Here is a 19,700-nt window from a genome sequence, read left to right on the forward strand (position 1 = left end):
GAGGAAGTATCCCAGTGGAAACCTCGAGGGAGAGACTTCCAGACAGCAAGAGCACTCATTGCAAAGGCCCTGAGGCAGGAGTATGCTTGGCATACTTGAGGAACAGTGAGGAGTTGAGTGCCCAGAGCAGAGAGAGCCAGGGGAAAGGAGTTCAGAGTGGTACTGTGGGCCAGATGGAGGGTGGGGTGGGTGTAGGCTATTGTAAAGACCTGGGCTTTTGTGCTGAAGGGGATGAGGACTCATTGCAAGTTTTTGACCATAGTAGGAACATGATCTTTCCCTATTTTCCTCTGTTCTTATACTTATTTGCTTTTGGGCATTTTTGTAATATTTATAATAGTGTTATTAGTAGGCTCTAGTCATGAGTATATTCAAATTTTTATCTGGTATGTTGCCTACAAAATGCAAAATCAGATACTGCAACAGCTTAGTTATATAAGCAAACAATACTCTATTTGTGGATTCTAAGTGGCCAGGGGATTTCTGTATTCTGATTGGTTGACTTTGTGACTCAGTCAGTCCAAATATCATCCCTGATGCAACTTTTTAGAGTGCAGATTTTAGTAACCAATCTTACAGTGAAGCAATGTTTGCATATTTTATAACTTATTAGATTCTATTTTTTTCTAGATGGATCTCTGAACATTTACATTTTAATAAACTTCCCCCAGAAGAATACATTCTTCCTGCACACAGTGGCTCCTTACATGTTTGAAAATATGAGCAAGCTTATATTTTGTATTTTATGCCCACTTCCCTTCTGTGAATGAAGTATGTGACTTCACGTTCTGTATTTTCCAGTTAGGTTCAGAGGGTGTTTTTGGATCTTGCCTCAGGCCCACGGACTAGAGAGGCTGTGGCCTGGTTCACCTCATGGTAATGGCTAGTAGTAATGTGTGTGGATGGATGTACTCCTGACCTGGAGCCCTGGGCCCATCTAAGGAGAGAAGTGTTATTTAATATAATTTTGTTTGCATATAAAGAGCCAAATGATTAGAGTATTGAATTAGTTGTTAGATATTTCTACTAATGGAAGCAATTTTATTTTGGCAGCTGGTGAGGTAAAGGGGTATAGGGGAGGAAAAAGTTTTTCCCTATCCTCTTAGGATAACTGGCTGAGTCTGAAAAGTAAACTAATACAGACAGATTAATAGGAAAAATGCATACATATTTATTAACTTTTTACATGTATATGGAAGCCTTCACAAGAGGCTGAGGCCTGGAAGAAACCACGGAAGCAGGAGGCTTTTATACCTTTGAGACAAAGAAGCAATAAATTGGTGAAGGATTGGGGCACCTGGGTGGCTCAGTCAGTTGAGCGTCAACTTTGGCTCAGGTCATGATCTCACGGCTCATGCGTTTGAGCCTTGCACTGGGCTTTGTGATGACAGCTCAGAGCTTGGAGCCTGCTTCGGATTCTGTGTCTCCCTCTCTCTCTGCCCTCCCCCTCTCACATTCTATCTCAAAAATGAATAAACATTAAAAAAAATTTTTTTTTAATTGGTGAAGGATTGACAAGGCAAAGGAGTTTGGGCTTAGGGTAGTGGTACTGGGGCTAGTAGGTCTTATCTTCCTTAAGTAGGGTTAATTTAATAAAATTTGTTTGCAGATTCCTCTGGTGCTATCTATGAGCTAATGAGAGTTTGTCTTTAGTAAAATAATTTATTTTCTGCCTTTAGGTAGAAAACAGGGAGTTTTTTCCCTAGGTTTACTGCTTAATTGCCTTTTATTCAAATTGTCTTTAATTAAAGCAGCATATTTTAAGGTAGCATATTCTGGTTACCTTTGGTAGGTTGCTGACAATCTCTTTAAAAACCTAAGAAAAAGGGTAAGAGAAGCCTCAGTCTACCCATCTGCAGGCCTTAGGCCAGAGGCAGGGAAGGAATCCTTGAATCTTCCATATGGTTCAAGCCCCTCACCAGGAGTAGGGGCTCCATCAAGGCTCAAAGGTGGTGAGATGATTCAAACTCCTTAGCCTTGTCCTCTATGCAGAGAGAAAGTAAGGGTTCTGAGAAAGAGCATGGGAGGGACACTTAACCCAGATTTACAAAGCAAGGGGCAGATAAGGCTTTCCAGATGAAGTGAAATTGGAATTGAGGCCCAGCAGGGTAAATAGAAGTTAGCAAATCATGAGAAGACAGAAGAGGAGGAGTGGGAAGAGGAGGAGGAGGAGAGGACGATCTCGAACAACAAGAAGAGAGCTTAAAGAGTGGGATTGGGAGTTGAGTAGTGGGTCAGGGAAGAATGAAGACTCATTAGAGGAACTACAAGGATTTTGGCATGGATGAGTCATAGAATGCATTTGGGAAGAAGAGAAGAAGCTAGAGAGTTAGGCAGAAGCCATAGAGGTAGGGTCTTAAAGGTCATGGTGAGTTTCTAGTTTATTATAAAAATATCAGGGAACCTTGCTGGGGTTTTAAGCAGTGGAATGATATGTTTATGTTTGCATTTGAGAAAGGCCATCCTGATAATAGAATAGATTAGAAAGAAACAAGAGTGTGGGGGGAGGGAGGGGATGGGGAGAGAAGGGACCATTGCCATTAATTCAAGTGAGAGAAGATGCTGATGGCTAGAGCTACTCGGATGGCAATGGTTATGAAGAAAAACAGATGTGTCTGAGAAAGAGTTATGTAGTAGCTTTCATTGACAGGACTTGTGACAGACTGGTGTTGGAAGCTAATGATACCATTTAACATAATGGTAAGGAATAGGAGGATTGAAATAAAGATCACAGAGAAGATCCTCTTTGTAGGTTAATATGGAACACACACTGTTCACATCACATCTGGGTTTGGCAACCCTATAAAACCACTGCCCAACTTGGTCTTCATGATGACCACATTCATAGAAGCAGCGTGTCTAATAGACAGCTACCCTCTCTTCTTGTCTTCCTCCTCTGCTTTTTACCTGATAACCCTCTAAATTTTTGTCCCAACTCTCATCACTTTAAAAGGAACAGCCCTGGAATGCCAATCTCATGGTGGGATTGAGTTTCAGCAGGAGACTTGACCTGTAGCCTCTGGCAGCACCTTGCTTTGGCTCTTGGATAAGAACCCTAGACAAGAATGTGCTGTAGTTTATTTGGGCATCACCTGATTTTTGAATTAGCCAAGGAACGCCATTGCCTCAGCAATTTGCAGAGAAAAGCAGATTGTTACTAACTTGTCACCATTCAACCTCTAAATCTGCCAAACTTGCCTTGATCTGGACTAGATGTGATTCCATCCCTTAGGCTAATTTTGGGGACAAGAGCCCTGGAGTGGTGGGGAAGAGAAAGTTGTGTGGAAGTTTGAGGGGCAAGTCCTATCAGATAATCTCTCTAGAGATGATGTTCTTCTCTGAAGAAGATTTTTCTTCTTTTTTAACACATACTCTCCATCTCCTCTAATTGTAAAGTCATGCAATCCACAGATGTTGGCTTGGCAAGTGTGTCCACGCAGTCAGAAAAGCGAAGCAGCAGAAGGTTCAGTGTGCCAGGTACCAGGGCATGAGTTTTCAAGGAAGTGGTACCTTCCCAGTGCAATGGTCAATAGTCAAAACATTTTACCCCCTCTCCTCCTTTTTTCTTTGGAGGATTAGAGAAGGGCTGGGGGGGTGGGGATGTTGGGTTGGACTGGGGAAGAACCACAAAGGTGTTTTTCTGTAGAACAGATGAGGTCTCTGTACCGTATCTTGTGTTTAGTTTGGTTTTTATGGGTCCACAATTGAAATACACAAAAGCTAGGTGCCAAAAGGATTGAAAAGTCATTTGGAATAAGGATAGGAGCTGAACATGACCTCATGGGAAGAATGTCGCTCAGTGGAGACAAGTGGGAAACTTACATAGATGTGGGGGGCTGACACATTGTTCGCTTTCCAGAGAAGGGTTGGTCAGGGGCAGCATGCCAAATGCTGGTAAAAATGTTCTGAAGGGCAAACCTTACATGGCCTGAGCATTTGGAATTTTTTGTTGGCTTCTTTAAACTGCTATATTTTCCAACTCTTTGGGCATACGAAAGCTCTCTTCATTCCCTTGCAGGCTATTAATTTCCTAATATGTAGGTCTTTGTCTCATTGACTAAATCCAAGCCAAAGTTAAGCAAATGAGATATTTATTATCTCACAATTCTGTGAAGATTGGAATTACACTGCCACAAGCCAGAAAACTACCAGAAGGGAGGAAAGAGGCCAGGAACAGATCCCCAACACCTTCAGAGGAAACATGGCTCCACTGACACCTTTGTCTCAAACTTCTAGTCTCCAGAACTGTGAGACAATACATTTTTGGTGTTGAAGCCATTCATTTTGAGATACTTTGTTACAGCAGCCCTAGGAGACTAACACACCATCTGAGCCCCTTGAACAAATTGAGTGTGAGAATCTATGCTTCTAGTGCGTTCTCTCACTGCCTCTTTTGCAAATGTTTCTTCCTAGAGCGTGAAGATACTAGTTCAGATGGAGTCTGTTTAGAGTATCATTCCCAGTGGTTATGTTTCTGTGTGCACTCGGTGTTTGTGGTTGAGGTGAACTTTGCTGAGTTATATGAATCAAAGTGTTTCAAAATGGACCTCCACATGAACTCTGGATGTCCTTTATTTTTGAATCAAGAAAAAAAGTTCTTAAAATGATTTGAAAAAAAAAAAAGACTTTTACATTTTAGATGGATTTCAAGGAATTAAATGTTTCCCACATTAAATATCTGTTAGAATGAGTATAATTGGACAACTTCAGATAAGTCATTTACCTGAGTTACATATCTTAAAAATGGTGGTAACAACAGTTTCCTACTTGCATCAAAGAGTTGCTTAAAAAAAAAATAGTGTGAAAGCCCACTATGAACTATAAAATACTATACACTTTTGTTGACATAAACTAAATTCATGATTATTGTTTTATTTATAATTTGCACTCTACATTCATTTAAAATATATTTGAGACATAATGAAATACAGATAATTAAAATAGAAAATAAAATACAAAATCATCTAGGGGAAAGAGAACACAAATATGCCTCAAATCCTAAACTAAAATAGTGTGGTAGAAACTGCCTTAGCAAACACCCAGACTACAATTCCCAGTTTTCTTTGTAGTCAGATGTGGTCATATGATTTGGTTCTAGCCAGTGGGTCCTAGTGAATGGAAGTGATCTGTGCCACTTCCTGATCTGACTCATAAAGGCTTCCATGGTGTTTCTTTATGCCATAACCCATTCACAAAGGGTGGAATGGTGACCCGAATACCAGAGTGATTTCGGAAGCCATATATTGCATATGACACAGATCTGTTAGCCTAGAACAACTGTGAGCAGCAGATAGACCCTTTCTCTTCTCCAAAGGCAACCAGAAATACCTGCCCTAGGCTGCTCTCTGAGTGTCTAATGAACCTCTGCTGTCATTGTATTTTGGACCTGTCATTTTATAGTAGTTTAGTCTAACTAACACATACAGTTACTATATCTGAGTATTAAATTTAGTTCACTTAGTTCATTTTTCAGGTTATCATCTTTCTCTGTTAATCCTTCCGTGTCTCCAGATTGCCTTCACAATTAAATTCAAAATCCTTAACATGGTTCACAAAACATGTTCTGATTTCTCCCTACTTCTCCATAGTGTTTCTTGCTACTCTTTATTTTGCAGATAATTCTCCAATGAAACAGAAAAACTTGCCTTTCCTCTAACATTCTCATTTTTGTGTTTCTTGCTCTCCCTGAACTGCTTTCTCTTTTTCCTGCCTAGTTTTAGATGATCTCAACTCTCACCTGTGGAAAGCCTTTCTTAATTCTCCCACTCTCCTGACTAAATATTTATCTTATAGTTTCCCACAGCACTCCATCTGTTCTACTAAGACTTACTTTCCTCTATTGTAATCATTGGTTTGATTTAGGGACCTGTCAACTGACCTAGAGTTCATTGATGGCAGAAGACTTTCTTTGAGACATCTTTGTATCCCTAGTTTCTACCAGAGTACCTGAAATGTTTTTCAAATAAGTAAGCAAATTATTTCAGTGCTATTTATTGAGTGCTTCACATGTGTCAGGCCCTTTAAGTGCTGGGGATCCAAAAAATGACAAGGCCTCTGCCTTCATGGAGATCACAGTCTAGTGGAGGAGACAGACATCAATCAAATAATCAAACAAAAAATGTACAACCTTGGTAATGCTGTACATATGCATATATCAGCCATTAATAACGTTCCAGTCTGACTTCTCAGCACTTGAGTACAAGAAATTTAAGATTTGGCACTCAAAATTATTGCAGTTTGAAAACATGTAAAATTATTGAATCCTATAAATATTAATCAGACCTATCACATATTGAGCTTTTTTTATGGGTGAGGCACTTCAAAAAGATGATCACATTAAGATCTTCTTGAATTCTCAGGAAAACCCTATCAGTTGTAGACTATTATTACAGAGAATGAATTTATAATTATGGTCTCTAGACCAAACACAAAATCAGAACCATCTACCTAAAGGTGCCATCAGGCATGGCTTGGGGAATTAGTTTTTGGCCATGCCTTGTACCAAGCTCTGATCATGGTATTGATCTACAACTTGCTCTTCCTCACAGAAGAAAGTAAAAAGTGAGATGCTTCTTAGATCTGGTGAAATTTCAACTTCAAATCATGGGCATCTAATGTATTCCTGTGAGCTCTTAGGGAAGCCTGAGAAAGTATACCTCCTGGTGAGGGTTTACTGCATGTTTTTTCCCCTCACCTTTCTTTTCTTTTTTTCCACTGTTTCCATACAATCATCCCCATTTTTCAGATAGAGAGTTGGGGATTAGTGAGATAACAAGTGCTATGTCCAGAGGTGTGATGTGATTTGCCTAAATTCAGGTATGAAAAGTAAAGAAAACTCTGTTTTCATAGATAGGTAGATAGATAGATAGATAGATAGATAGATAGATAGATAGATAGATGGCTTATACAGACAGAAGAAAATACATAGGTTTATAATTTTAGCTATTTAAAAAAGGAAGCACTCAGATTTTTCAGGTAGTACATTTCTGGCCTTTGATTGTAGAAGAAATTGGAATTTTATGATCATTCATTCATTCCTTCATTCACATATGGGAGTAAAAATGTTCCATAGGGACACTGTCCTTGCTCTGGAGGAGAATGAAAGAGATACACAAGCAAATATAGGAAAAATACTGATTTCTGTGATAGACCAGCTGTTACATATTATGAACATGTAAAGAAGGTGGTAGCTATATTTCCATGCATGGTCAGGAACAGTCTGAGGAGGTGACATTGTCCCCTTGGTTTGAGTAGAAATTCATGAAACAGAGAGAGAGAGAGAGAGAGAGAGAGAGAGAGAGAGAAAGTATATACAGGGAAGAAGTACATAGTGTGCAAGAGCTTGGAGATATTACAGGGAACATAGGAAAAGAGCAAAGAGTTCAGTTTGCTTGTTATAGAGGATACTAGGAGTGTGGCTGTGGTGAGAGTGACTGGGGGAAAGGTAGACTAAATCATGGAAAGCTTTGTAGACTATTACAGGACTAGAAGTTAAGATATTATCTTATGTAAAATATAAAATGTGAGGTTAATGAAGACATTTAAGACAGGGAAAGGACATAAACATATTGGTGTTTTCAAATGGTAACAGTGCAGTTAGGAAAGAAGAATTGCTTTGAGAAATATCTTTTCAAGAAAAATTTAGGAGATAGAAATTATCTTATCGGAGATAGAACTGATAGCAAAAATTATTTAGGTGAGAGGAAGGACTGGAGCTGTGCTTTCCCATAGGATAGCCACATAAGGCTTTTTAAATTTAAATTACATTAAATGCAGTGAAAATTCATCTCCTCAGCCACTAGCCACATTCCACGTGCTCTATGACCATGAGTGTCTTGGACACAATATTGGACAGCACAGACACAGAACATTACCATAATTACGGAAAGTTCTTTTTTTTGTTTGTTTAGTAGAAATTTCTATTGGACAACACAGGACTAACATATCACTCTGTTTTAAGTTTGGGTAGTGAATGACAATGGCACTTATCAAAATAGGGAATATAAGAAAGTTTGAAAGGGAATAAAAGGACTTCCATTTGGATACAATGTGTCTGAGATACTGTTGGACATCCAGGTGAAAATGTCAAGCAAGCCGTTATTAGATCTGGTACTCAGGAGAGGCAAGTTTAGAGACAGATAGATATCAGAGTCTTCAACTTACAGGCTGAAGCCATGGAAGTGGTAAGAGAAGAGGACCAGGAATACCCCATAGGTCTTCCTCACTTAAAGGGAAGCAGAGAAATAGTAGTACAGTATGAAAAGTGATCCAAAGAAGAGCAATCTGAAAAGCCCAGAGAAGAATTCTGATAGAGTGATAAAGTTAGTAATGAAAATAAATAAATAAAATTAAAAATTAAAAAAAGTGTAGACCCTGAATATTCTTTACCTGTAAGTAGGAGTGGGTGGAGTTGAAAAGACTTAAATGGCCTTGGAGTAAAGGTGTAATTACTGAGCCAAATGTCAGAGACAGTGGAAGGAAAGATGGGTGAATCTTGAAAAGGGAAAAAGATTACTTCTGTTTCCCAGAGCCAGGGTGGAAGGAGAGAATGATTAATAGTTGCGGGTGGAGGTAGAGAAATTTGGAACTGTTCACATCCTAGTTTTGTAACTAATGTTTTCAAGTATGATTTATAGACTATACAGAAACATTATGTATATGGCTAATGTTGAACCTTGACAAAAGCCAAAGGCATGTCAACTCAATTCATAAGATTTTGCATCGGAGGAAGCTAATGAAGTCTAAATGGACAATTTTCCAGACTGGGATGATTTATAGTAAATCCATTAAGTAGCTTCTGATAGGTCTGTGTCTAAATTGGACTTCTGTAGAGCAGGTTAATAATCAGCTCAGAGTTGAATTTTGTGGTAAATAAGCTCTAAGAAAGACAAAATGAATAAATGAATGAATCTACTTTACACATCAGAATCAAACTTCAGAGTACGAAATACAGAAAATAAAAAGAAAACCTAAAACACTAACAGAGAAGAGAAAACATTAACTACAAGGGTAGGTAATTAGATTGGCAACAGGCTTCTTAGTGGCAACAATAGAAGACCTAAGAAAGAAGGGAAATATCTTTAAAGAAAACATAGTTGCCAATCTAGTATACCCAACTAAACTATGATTCAAGGGCAAAGATAAAATGAAAACATTGAAGAGTAATCCTGAAAGAATTTACTAGTTATAGATTCTCATGGAAAAAATTAAGGACACACTTTAGGAATAAAACTTTTTAATGTACAGAAGGAAAGAATGAGAAGCAAGAGGCAATGTGATAAAAAGAAATGGGTATGCATGGCAATATCTAAATAATCACTAACTCTGTAAATAATAAAAATAGAACTGATTAGCTTGGAGATAAAACATATATGGAGGTAAAATACTGACAATAATGTATAAAACAGGAATGTGAGTAGAGTGAAAAGTTCAGCAGAACTTTTACTTATTCAGGAAGAAGAGAGTTAAATTGTTTCAGATTTTAAGTCAAATTATGCATGTGAAAATTATAAGGGTAACCGTTCAAGTTATAGAATATATAAAATTCAAATAACTCAAAATCTGAAAACAAAAAAAGATCAAACTTAAGCCAAGCAAGAGAATAGAAAAAAAGAATTATAGGGAATTTTTTCATATTGCCCCTATTGGCTCTGATCGATCTATCTATCTATCTATCTATCTACCTACTATTTATTTATGAGAGAGCTGCAAGTGAGTGAGGGGCAGAAATAGAGAGAGAGAATCCCATGAGGTGCAGTGAGAGAGGGAGAGAAAGAGGGAGCGAGAGTGCAGAGTCCAAGCTCACCTGAAGTGGGGCTCAAACTCACAAACTGAGATCATGACCTGAACCAAAGTCGGATGCTTGACCAACTGAGCCACACAGGCACCCTGGCTCTTTTTTAATTTTAATTTAAAAATGTTTCACTATCAATTGTGAATGTTTTTGAGTCTATGGGTTTAAGAAAAAGGGAAAATATGCAGTTTTCCTCCAAATCTATGACATGCCAACCAACATAGTGCTACATGTTAGTGTTACATAGTGTCATTTTGGTGGTGAAATGACTGTATGCATAGCAATTCTAGCAGAAATAGGAGAAAGCTATTAGAACTAAAGAGTTTAGCAAAGTTTTAGATATATGACCTATTTATAAAAATCAGTAGTATTTCTCTATGCAATTATCAACTAGAAAATATAACTGAAATGAGATGTTATTTATAATATCACCACAAATGAATAAATTTCTACAAATCAATCTAGAAAAGAAAGCCAATATCTTTGTGGAGAAATATTCAAAGCTCCATTAAAAACATAAAAGACACTTTGAATAAATGGATAGGCTGATTTAATGTAGTACAGATGTCACTTTTCCTCAAACAAATCTACAAACTCAATACAATTCCAGTCAAAATTCCATTTATATTTTTTTGAAGAACTTGAAAAACTGTATAAAATCTAGGAAAATAAAAGTCTATGAATAGCTAAGCCACATTTGAAAAAGAAAAGAGAGGATTTACTACATCAGATATTAAGACACTTGACAATTATGTGGTTTAAAGTTGTTAAAAAATTATTGGTTATGGAACAAAGAGTGGAATGGAATAAAGACTCATAAATTGAACTTTGAATATGGGAAACATACAGCTGACAGGTAAAGTGACATAATAAAAAAAAAAAGATGTAAGAACAGATTATTTTAGTGTCACTGGAACATTCCTCATACAAGAAGAAATTTGGACCCCTATTTTATACTGTATAGGAGGCAGTTCTGCATAAATTAGAGACATCATTGTGAAGGTTAAAGATTCTAAATATAATAAAATATTTATTAAAAAACGACAACATCAATGACAAAACACAAACCCAATGAAAAATGCGTTAAGGATATGAAAAGGCAGTATAAAGCGGGAAGTCTGAATGGCTAACAAATTCCCAAAGAGATCTCAAATGTAATCAAAGAAATTAAAGCCAACAGTGAGATGCTCTATTAAAGCTATCAGAATGGCAGACATTAGAAATGTGCATACCAAGTAGAGGTCAGGATATATAATGATAGATACTCTAATGTTCTCCTGTGGATGCATGCAGTGGTATGTTCATTGCTGTTACACCCTATGGTCTGGCAGGCTCTTGGTTGTTTATCCCAGAGAATTTCTTGCACATATCTATGAAGATCCATATAAGTAAATGTTAAAATATGAAATAATGTGTATGTTAGACCTGATGAAAGCATGAGATATTTGAAGAGAAGAGAAAGTAGGGCAGCAGGTTGGTGGGATGTCCACAAGTTTGTTATTTTTTCTTTTGGGTTTGAGTTTTGAGGACAGGCTATAAAACCATCTGGATAGGGATGGGGGAAGCACAGTGACTGGGCTATTTGTGCATATTTTTATGCAAAGCCTTGCCTTTGGCATGAGCCATATCTAACATGGTGAGAGAAGGAAATAAACACAGATGGAGGAAGGTGCCTAGAGGAATGAACCTGAGGTCTTGTGCCTGATTCCACACTGCAGGTCATGTGAGGGCAATGAGTGCACTGGAGATATGGGCCCGCAGTAAGGAGGCAGCAATGTGTGGGGACTTCCTGAGAACCAATGGCTGTATCTACTGACTCCAGCAGTGGGTGTCTGCATGATGCTCTGTAGGGCTAGGAGTGATCAGCCACATTTCAGTAGATGTCATCATAGAATTCCCAGGGACCAAACTGTATCCAACTGCTTCCTAAGCCCACATACTAAGAAAAGGCATAAAGACCTACAGGTGAGGAATGTAAACACTCCTTCCTCGGATAGTTAAAATCACATGATTTCTCACATACCCACAGACAACATATTGGAAAGGAGAAAGGGGAAGAGGAGGTGTGCTAAAAAGATTGGTAACTTACCCCAAAAAGAGTTAACCTGAAAGAAATTGTTAAGCAGGAAGAGATGTCTTTAACTGGCATAGGAGATTAGATCAGTTTTAAAATAAGAAGACACTGCATTTCCCCCTTGCATATATGTGTGTAAAGTTGGTGACATGACCTTGCTACATTGCCATATGTATTGTCATTGCACCAAATTAAGAATGTGATTCAGGCAGTTCTTTTTCATACTTGGTCTAAACAGATGGAAACCCCATGGAGCAAATTATAGGATGATTCAGAGCAGGAAACACACTTTCACAAGGAAACAAGAATCATAAGGCTATGGTAATCATGTGTAATGGGTTCACCCACGACTATTAAACAGAGGCCCTTGTGGGATAAAATCAGCCTCTATGACTCTTAATGGTGTTGACAAGCTGAGAAACTTGAGTCAGCCTGCCTCAGGTGATTTCAGGACTCCAGTGGCATTCCTCATGTCCTCACTTTTTTTTTTTTTAAATCTGACAGATGCTAGCCTTTGCTTTTCAGTTCTTGGCTATTATTTTCCATTCATAAAATTCATGTACCTTGATTTAACACCGATTTAAAGCAATTCCTCCCCCCCTTTTTTTGGTCACCAAATCTAGTTATTTCTTCCTACTGTGTTTTGAGTAATAATGTCTACCAGCAGGGAGAACTTGTTTTAAGATAGTAGTTTCTCATTTTTAATTAATCAAAGATATAGAACAGTTCAAAGTAGAACTTCTGGTCTGCTTCTAGCCACTTAGTATATATAACCACCTTAGTATATTCTAGGCTACAGTTTCCCTCTATGCTCATTTATCACCTTGAGGACCTCTAAAATGGAGACACAGTAAACCAAGAAGCCAGTACAGTACAGTTTTGGGGAAAGAACATGACTGATTATTGAACTGCTTCACATCCTAGTTTTGTTTTTCACTTAGGCAAGACATTAAACGGAGTCTCTCTCATTTATTTAAAAGAGATAAGACTTTCTGCATTATTGTGAGAAAGTTTAGATGGTTCAATATGCATAACAGTAAAGAGGGGGAAAGAAACCACTTAGTTTCCAATATTTAGGGTTATTTTACCCTAGTTTTATCTAATGTTAGCTCTATAAACAAGGAGGCTCTAAATGAGAATAAAAAGTAAAGTTAATTGAGAAGTTTTGGTAAATCCTCCAGTGGAATTCCTCCCAGAACATGAGAAAGTGAACGAATGACGCTAAAGTGAGTAACAAATGTTTCTCAGAGGGAGGTAGTATCCAGTTCTTTAACAAATCAGCGGATAGATCATTAAACAAATTTTGGCGATAGATCATGGTAGGAATTTCCCCAAGCTGCTATAACAAAGTACCACAAACTGGGTGGCTTAAGCAACAGAAATTTATTGTCTCATAGTTCTAGAGGCTGGAAGTCTGAAACCAAGGTGTCATCAGGGCCATATTCTCTCTTAAATCTGTAGTGGAGAATCTTTCCTTACCTCTTCTAGCTTCTGCTGTGTATCAGTGATTCCGGGCACTCCTTGGCTTGCAGGTGAATCACTCCAATCTCTATAATCAGATGGCTCTCTTCTCCCTGTGTGTCTTTACCTTGTCTTCCTTCTGTGAGTGTTTGTGTCCAAATTTCCCCTTTTTATAAAGACACTGGTCCTACTGGATAAAGGGCACATCCTGTTCCAGCATGACCTCATTTTACCCAATTACACCTGCAACAACCCATTTCCAAATAGGTCACATTCTAAGGTACTGGGAGTGGAAACTTCAACATACGAATTTGTAGCGGGGGGAGGGTGGGGTGGGAACACAATTCAACCCATAACAAGGAGAAAGGCTAACTCATAGCCAGAGGACTAACCAACAACTTTGGGACACCTGGGTGGCTCAGTCAACTAAGCGTCCACTTCGGCTCAGGTCATGATCTTGCAGTCCGAGAGTACGCGTCGGGCTCTGTGCCAACAGCTTGGAGCCTGGAGCCTGCTTTGGATTCTGTGTCTCCCTCTCTTTTTCTGCCCCTCTCCTGTTCATGCTCTGTCTCTCTCTCTTTCTCTCTCTCAAAATAAATAAACAAACACTAAAAAAATAAAAGGAAAGAACTAACAAGAACCTTGATAATTTTGTGTATTCTGTTTTCTTTCAGTCCTGAGTCAATAAAAATTGGGGGTTTAACTGGGCTCTTGGGTATTCATCACTGGTTAGAGAGCTGTTTGGAGGCTGGGTAGGTTCATTGGAAGCGTAGTTCTATTCCAGAGATGGTTTGGCATATGGAGCTCACCAGGGGTAAAGACTGTGGTAATGTGTGGGTGAGCCAGCAGGAGAGGTAGACAAGTCCAGACACAAGTTGAAAAGAACCTTTCTACTCTGGACTCACTTCCCAGCGCATTGCAGAAAGCAGTTCCTACTGGACCCAGGGAAAGCGCCTTCTCAATAGAATGTGACCTTCTCCTTCCAGAGTCACAGATTTATGAATTTTCCTGTTGGTTTCTTTATTTTCATCTCTCTAGTTGCTCGGAGGAAAATCAGGATAATTCTGACAGTAGAACTTTCAACTTAAGGCCTTTTATTGCTCCTGGGTTTGTGGTTTTGGGTATTACTCATACATTTACATCCACAAAGTAACCTTGAGTTGTTGAAATGTGGTCATTAATTAATCAAGTAATCTAAGTAAAACCTTCCCTGTTAGGCATTTCTTGTATCATTTTTCCAGTGAGTTTGAAACTGGGTTTCCAATAATTTCTGATCATGAAGGATCCTCTGGCTTAGGACTCACAGTAGAAAAGTTCATGGAAAGCCTAGGGTGTTAACTTCTTTCCTGGCTGTATTCCAGTTGGTTTTAAATCACTCTGCTTGCTTTGGCTTTCCCACATTACCTCTTTATGTGGGTGTTATAGGAACCTTCCACTAGTGTCCAGTAAAACTCACCCCTTCCCTCTCAGTCTTGCTACAAAAGGTTGGAAAAAAAAAAACCTGGTGGTACCCTTACCTTAAAAGTCAGGCCAAAGGATAGACAGAGGTAACAAAGAGGGGAAGCTGGGAGTGGTCATCATTTTTCACACTTAACTGTTTGTGAAGGACAATCAGAAAAGAGCTCTATGGAGGGAATGGCTCTTTATGGAGTGAGCCCTTTGGAGGAAATATGAGTCCCATGAGAATTTGAAGTTCACCTAGAGGTTTAAGAAAGGATTAGCAATTCATGTGTGCTACCAGCCAAAGGCAGAAAGGAAGTTATTCTTGTGTTGTGGGTGGTCAAATGTCCATGGAGCTATGAGATTATCTGACGGAGGTAAATAGCAGTGAAGAAGAACAAAGAAGGGATTTTTTTTTTTTTTTTCTAAGCATACAGCTGTACTACTAAGTCATCCAGGTTAGGACTGAGCACTTAGGGGGATGTTCAGATATAGAGAGCACCACACACTCTCATAATATCTCTTCATTAAAAAATTATTTTTATCCCCCATTTTTTCATTATGAAAATAATAATACATGCACATTGAAGAATAATCAGACTGTATGGAAACAAATTAAGGAACTTAAAAAAATATATACTATAGACCTTCTACCACAATTATTTTCATTATTACGTATTACCTTCTAGTTTTTGTCTAACGCATTCATTTTCCTTGAGTTGCAATCTGCTTGATATTAAATCATAAACATTTTCGCATGTCACAGTCTTTATCATTATCATTTTACACCACAATATACTAGTTCATTGTATTATGTATGTTAAACCATTTTCCTATGGTGGGATATTGGGAAACATGTACTTTTATGGGTAACTTGAATTATAGTCTTCGTTGATGGTGTTTTGCTTCATTGCATTTGGGGCGAATACATTTTCCAGGAACCATATTGGGTTCATTAGACATAAGAATTTGATACCAGTACCTGAATTTAATAAAAAGTGAGAATTACCCAGTACCTGTACCACCAGCCATTTGTAGGAGATGAGTATTAGAATGTTGGTAACATGGAATTGGTACTCTAAAAAAAAAAAGAAAGAAAGAAAGAAAAAAGGAATGAAAAGTACTCTCTGGGTGTCAAAGAAAGTCAAAGAGAATTTTGAGGCATTAGCAGAGAGATTAGTGACTATTATAATGTATTTCTGTGTTCTGGATAAGAAGGCATTCGGCATGGTCTGCCCAAAATGAAGCCAGAATTCCAAGTAGAAATGCAATAACGTTAAGAAAACTTTTCTTGGCATTATAAGCTCACACATGTACTTTTATATGCTACAAAGTTGAAAAAAAAGTTAAAATTCTGAAGTATTGAGGCCACAGCTATAAAAAATTAAGGTTTTAAACTAGATTTATGAAAGTAAGAAAATATATGTTATGGTATGCTAAATGCTATTCTAACTACTGCTTTTTCATGCTGGCAAATGTTCTGCTTCTGCCAATGTGAACAATTATTTTTGCTGGCCCAAAACAGTTCAAACAAAAACAGAAGTCAGCCACCATTTCTTAACATAGTAAAGTTGAAAATTTCAAACATTTAATGGAAATTATTTTCACATTTATTTCATTGGTATTCAAAGGAAGTAGTAGGAATTCCATAAGAGTTTGTGTTTATGACAAAAGTAAATTGCTAATGTAAAGTTATTTGGAGGTTAGAAGTATGGTAAATGGAGATGATTTAGAAAGAAACAAGAGTATCTATTTTAAAAACATTATTATTAGCTTCTTCCTTCTTTGACCCTCACAGACTATGTAAGATTCTGAAAAAGACACGGTGAGTGGACTACCAAATATTCATTCTTTTTTCATGTTTAACAGAAACCAAATTCCTCAGTGAGTTCCACAGATTCAGCTAAAATACTTTCCCAGACTTGCTTACAGTTTGGAGTAGCTACATGACATTTTCGGCTGATGAAATAATTGACAAAAATGCTAGATTCAACTCCTTTACTCTTCTTTCCTTCTTGTTCTTGCCTGGAAGACAGGTAGTTAGGTTGAAAGTAACATCCAACTTGGGACACCCCACAGCAAGGATGAGGAATTAGCTATATAATGAGAATGAGGAATGAAAAGGAAGTGGGATCCAGGGACACTGATGACACCATGGAACTAACCACTGGGCTGCTTGTCTATGCACTTCTTTTTATGTGAGGCAAATTATGTGAGGCTCTATGGTTAAGCCACTGGCATCAGTTTTTTGCTACATACAGTACACACAAATGCTAAATGAGGCAGAGCCCTTGATATAGCCTCTTTTTGTATCTTGTACTTCTATTTACAAAGTGTCTGCTATGATAATAATGTGTTTAATGATTTTTGTCCTCAAATCTTCTGAGCTATTAACTACATTAATGACTTAACATTTGTAAAGCATCCTGTCTTGTTCATCATTGTATTTAATGCCTACAAGTATCTGACATACCATGTGAACTTAATAAATTATATTTCCAGGTAATTTGGAAAGCTGTTTTGACTCCAAAATACACACGCATGCGCACACACACACACACACGCCCATCTTTACATAAATACATGGATGCATAAACACTCTATATATTTATGTTATGTGTTTTAAAATACTTGTATTGCTTTGAAGTACTCAGATATTAAAGAATTATTCTATGAGAATAATTGTCACTATTTCTTTTCCAGTTAGGATTTGTGTATTACTGTAATAATGGACATTTATGTGTCTCATTGAATGCTAAGGTCTTAGAGAAGCATAAGAGAACTGATGTGGCTGAAAGGGAGATAAACAGTGACTTTGGATCTCCAGCTGCATTTGTCAGGCCACAAGCATTCTGTAAAAACAAAACAAAACAAAACAAACACGCAGGATTTTAAACTCAAGTAACTTTTGGAAATACAGCATGTTACACCGTCTTTATCCTGGTGATTCATGGGTCCATTAAAGTTGCCTACAGTAGAGAAAACTGTTTAACTCTGTGTAATCTGGAATTTTCCAATCTTATGTGATCATCAAGCCCTTCTATTCAAGTTACACCTATTAATAATGCTCAGGGAAGATACTTCTGTGACACATACTCTGAAAAACCCTACAATTCAGTGACCAGAAACCTGAAAAATCATCGCTATTACATGGTATTGATCTACATTAGTTAGTGTAACTAGATAGTAATGAGAAATAAAACATATGACTTTTGGAAAAGAGTAGAAAAATGAAGACTTTTTGCAGAAGACAGAAATACCTAGTTTACCATGAAGGTGAGGCATTTATTTTGTTCCCTATTTTAGCTCCAGTGGCCAGAGTAACACGTAAGTGTTACTTGTTGGTGGAAGGAAGGCTTGGTGGAAGGAAGGATTGATGGAGAGATAAGGGATCTCATGGGATCCAGTATTCTAGAGAAACATCCTGAGAAAGTTGCCTAACAGGTATGGTTTGATAACCTTTCTGAAGACTTGAATGTGCCTCACATACTGCTTTTTATCCAAATTGTCATTGTTTAAAACTTTTGAGTTTTACTCTAATGATAGAAAATATGTGGACTTGATATCTATCAATCAGAATTTTCTCAACATAGTACTCCAGGCAACTACTACCAGCTGATTAGCATAAGGAAGAGAGCGAAAACCATCTCTAACATAACAATTTCCATCTCTAACATAAGGCTTAATATTATTTTTTTCCTGCTTAAATAATTTATACTTATCTCATAATCATTAGTCTCATGTCCCTAGCATTATCTGAGGATGAATTATTTACTTTTTTCTCTCAGATGCTATTGTGATTGTTTTAAAATGACCACAAATTCTTTGATGTTTCTCTTCAATAGATGGAAACTAATTCCTTGTCTACTAAGTGTGGGCTGGAGTAGATTTAGTGAATCTCTTCTAATGAAAAGAATTTAATGGAAGTGACATGTGAAACTTTGAAGACTAGATATAAAAAATACTGTGACTACCTGCTAGTTTTTTCCCCTCCTCTATCTCTATTTCTTGTTTTCTCTCTCTCAGATAATTCAGTGTGGAGGAAGCTAGCATCCAGGCTAGAACCCCGTGTGGTGAGGAACTGAGACCTCACTCACCAACAGCCATATGAGTGAGCAATCTGGAAGTGGTACCTTCAGCCCCAGTCGGGCCATCAGATGAAACTGCAGTGTCTGCCAGTACCCTAACTACAACCTTATGAGAGTCTCTGAGCCAGCGCCACCCAGGTGAGCAACTTCTGAATTCCTGACCCATAGAAACTAAATAATACATGATTACTATTTAAACCACTAAGTTTGGGGATAATATTTAAAATATAAATGGATAACTAATTCAACAATTTTAGGAACTTTTTTTAATGTTTATTTTTGGGAGAGAGAGAGACAGAGTGAAAGTGGGAAAGGGGCAGGGAGAGAGGGAGACACAGAATCTGAAGCAGGCTCTAGATTCTGAGCTGTCAGCACAGAGCCCCACTTGGGACTCAAACTCACAAACCGCAAGACCATGACCTGAGCCAAAGTCAGATGCTTAAACAACTGAACCACCTAGGTGCTCCAACAATTTTAAGAACTTTTAAAGAAATAGGATTCATTTACAGCCCCTTTAAAAACCCACCCTCCTCTACTCCCAATTTTATTACTTTGGTATGGCCAAATTAACTAGTTATCCACCAATTCCTGTTTGTTTGTTTGTTTGTTTGTTTGTTTGTTTGTTTTTTCTAAAGCAGGGGTAAGAAAACTATTTAAAAAGGCCAGATAGTAAATACTTTAGGCCTTGTGGGCCATGTGGTCTTTGTCACAACTACTCAACTCTTGCAGCATGAAAGCAGCTGTAGACAATACTTACATGAATGAGTATGGCTGTTTTCTAATTAAAGTTTATTTGTGGACACTGAAATTTGAATTTCACAGAATCTTCACATCATGAAGTATT

Source organism: Panthera tigris, chromosome B1 (genome assembly GCF_018350195.1).
Source record: "Panthera tigris isolate Pti1 chromosome B1, P.tigris_Pti1_mat1.1, whole genome shotgun sequence".
In the NCBI taxonomy this organism is placed as follows: domain Eukaryota; kingdom Metazoa; phylum Chordata; class Mammalia; order Carnivora; family Felidae; genus Panthera; species Panthera tigris.